The sequence below is a fragment of the Ictidomys tridecemlineatus genome, chromosome 8 (assembly GCF_052094955.1).
Source record: "Ictidomys tridecemlineatus isolate mIctTri1 chromosome 8, mIctTri1.hap1, whole genome shotgun sequence".
Taxonomy (NCBI): domain Eukaryota; kingdom Metazoa; phylum Chordata; class Mammalia; order Rodentia; family Sciuridae; genus Ictidomys; species Ictidomys tridecemlineatus.
The window spans coordinates 62,403,567-62,406,864 of record NC_135484.1 but is presented as its reverse complement, the minus strand read 5'-3'; the positions used below and the strand labels follow the sequence as shown (position 1 = coordinate 62,406,864).

Here is a 3,298-nt window from a genome sequence, read left to right as displayed (position 1 = left end):
TGAAAAAACTGGAAAAAAATTAATTAGAAAAATATTATAATAATCTGAAATTTTATTTTCAATTTTCATTTTATATCTTACTTTCATATTACTTAAAAGTAATATTTGTCTCCAAATGTTAAAAATTTAAAATTTGGGGATGATTAATTACATATGAAGTTACATACTAAATGTTCTTGTTGGGGAATTATTATAAAATGGAGCAATAACTATCTTAAAACAACCTAATGCAACCTAATGTCAACAATGAGCTTTTCCATCCTGGGTAGCCTTAGAATAATTGGTCTTTTAGTTGATTTGACTAACTGACAGCTGAGCCACTAGTAATTACCTATGGCATGCTTTACTTTTGATTTTATATTTGAATACTCTCCTATGGAATGAATGCATAGTATCTTCAAACAATCATATTTGACTGTATTTGAATGCTTTGCTCTTCATTTAAATAATTCTCTATGGAAATATGTTCACACATCAATAACTACAGAGGAGACTTTTTAATTTAATTAAAAGAAAAGCAGTACAGCCAAGAGGCCTCTTTATGGTTAAGCAATTGTGACTTAAAATTGTATATTAATTTTATCAATTTACCAGGATATCATTTCAACTTTATGACAAGCTTTCAGCTTTATTTAGGGACAGTCATGATCCATAATATTATACTCTTAATAACTTATGCTTTATGGTGTTCTTCAGTATACAGGGAATTCTAACCATTGGGAATCTTTTATTCATTTGCGATAAGGGTTTTTAGTAGTAATGTTTTCTAGTAGCTCTAAACCGAGCCTTGTAGTTGGTCTTAGCTCAGTAGAAATGGCCGGCACAGTAATCTATGAACATATTATATTGGCTAAGTCAGAAATGAGGTAAGTTGATTTGAAGTAAAAGAAGGAAAGAATTTGTTGAGGTATTATTGTTAGTAGTGATTCTATTTTATTGTTTTATTTCACTATAATATTATTGCAGTTGAGTGTTTAAGAGTGCTTCAATGTTAATTTGTCACAAGTGATTTATTGTGTTAAGTATGTAATGTTTAGATAAAATTGGTAAGTGGAAGAAATTTTAAATCTCAAGAAATGTATTTTTCACTTCATTTGAGGGCTAGGTCTTGACAAAGTAACTGTCATGGTAGATATAAAAAGACAACACTTATACAGAAATTGGATGTTGCAGAGAAAGCAAATAACACAAGAGACAATTGATTGGTGAGTTTAAAATTATAGTAGGGTTCTATGTAAATGGTTACCACCTTAATTTTGTATAGTTTTCCCTCACAGGAGGTCATTTTAAAATTTATGTGTCAATTATAATAAAGTGCACCCTATTTTTAAGTTTGAGGTTGTTGAACAGATATTAAATGGTCACACTGCTTTAAGGCATTATTTGCTAACAGTATGTACGGATTTACAGGCTCATTAAAGCATTATTTTATCTATATCATATCTATATCTGTATTTAAGTGTATTAATATGTACCTAAATATTTTAATATTACTAGGCTGTGCCTTATAAGAACAGATTTTGCGTATGTTCAGTATATCATCTTATCACAAAGATGTCTTTGAAGGTGAGTGTAGCCAGAAAAATTATAATGGCATTCATTCTTTATACTTATTTAATTTTGGAAATTTAGAATGTGTAACAATGTTCTCTAAATATATTTTATTGTGTTTTATGCTCTTGGGGACAGAAGTAAATTTCTAATCACCTAATACAGTAGTTCTCAGAGATGATTTTGCCTCCACAGAGGACATTCAGTAACATCTGGAGACATTTTGTTATAGTCACATTTTAGGGGGTTACTATAGCATCAAGTGAGTAAAGACCAAGGATGCTGTTAAACAACCTAAAACTCACAGGACAGCCCTCACAGTTATCCAGCCCCAAAAGTCAATTATGCTAAGATTGAGGAGCCCTGATCTCATTATTGTCTCCTGAGTAAAACCATCTTTGTTGTAAAACCATCTTAATATTTAGAGAATCAGTTATGGAATTTACCAGTGATCTCCTTTTCCTTTATTAATATATAAATAAGAAAGTGTTATGCATTTGTTTGAGATGGGAAGTAATGAAGTTAAAAAAAAGATTCCAAATGAAGATTGTTTTTTAAGGTGATCACTTTAGAAGGCTAAAAACTTATTCCAATAATGCAACTATCTCAAAACATTTCTAGAAGTGTCTTTAAAGGACACTTTATAGGAAAAAATTATAGAAAGCACACAAAATCAATTATACCTATTTCAATAGAAAAATTTATTTTGGTTTAATAACTTGTTTAATCTTATTTAGATGTCCAAGATGCTTGTTTTTTCCAACTCAAATCTTCTTTTTAAATGTTCCAGAACTTGCCACTATGAGAGACTGGGAAGAATATTCCAAAGTGTTATTCCGAAATACTGTGTGCAATTAATGGCAGATCACTGTAACAAATGGAACCTCCTTAGACTGTGTAATGCTAATAAAATTTTGATTGTGCATGTTCTAAGCATGATTGGTTTCAAGAAGTATAATTTAAGTTTACTTTTATGTTAGAGAAGTTGTACTGTGTGTTAATAGCACATAAGGTTATTTATATTTATCCTTAAATTCTAGTTTATATAAACAAATTAATGTTGTTTTAAAACTGCTAATGAGAAATGGGTTACTTTTAAAAAAATCATATATTGTGTGTGTACCTAAAATATATGAGGATCTTTGAAATAAAAATTTAATGATGACTATTTCAAAGGTCTCACGTCAGAATTTTTTTTCAATGGTGATAATTTTAGTTTTGAGTTTATATATCCCAGTCCTTGAATCATATAAAAGGTATATACTTAGAATTTCTTATTAAATGCTTGATAAATATAGTTTAAAGTAACAGATGTTAATTTTTTAAAATATTTATTTTTTAGTTGTAGGTGGACACAATATCTTTATTTCATTTTCATGTGGTGCTGAGGTTTGAACCCTACCACTGAACCACAACCCCAGCCCCACAGATATTAGTTTAAGTTTAATTTTTTATGTCCTTATGTTTATTGGTAACTTGAACATGTTTTTTAAATGTAAAATTGCTTTAAAATTTTATTATCTTCTAAAATATTAGGATATAATTGCATATAATGGTGTTCAAATATCTAAGGGAAGAAATAAAAGACTGGAATCTCTTGTCTTATAAAACTGGTCATAAATTTTTGAATTGGGGATGAGTATAAGGAAGATGAAACAATCTTTGTAAGTTAACATGTGAATGTGACAAAATTTTTTACCTTTCATTAGTAAGCTCTGTCCTTGAATAACAGTTAATGAGTCTTCTT

At 29.0% G+C, this 3,298-nt stretch overlaps 1 long non-coding RNA gene across 1 annotated transcript; it reads left to right on the top strand.

Annotated features, from left to right (window-relative positions):
* The first annotated feature begins 691 nt into the window (after positions 1-691).
* On the top strand, positions 692-2,719 carry LOC110599187 (uncharacterized). The gene is made up of 3 exons (XR_013424598.1): positions 692-866; positions 1,498-1,566; positions 2,342-2,719. It is a non-coding gene; the product is annotated as an uncharacterized LOC110599187 (long non-coding RNA).
* Positions 2,720-3,298: the final 579 nt, after the last annotated feature.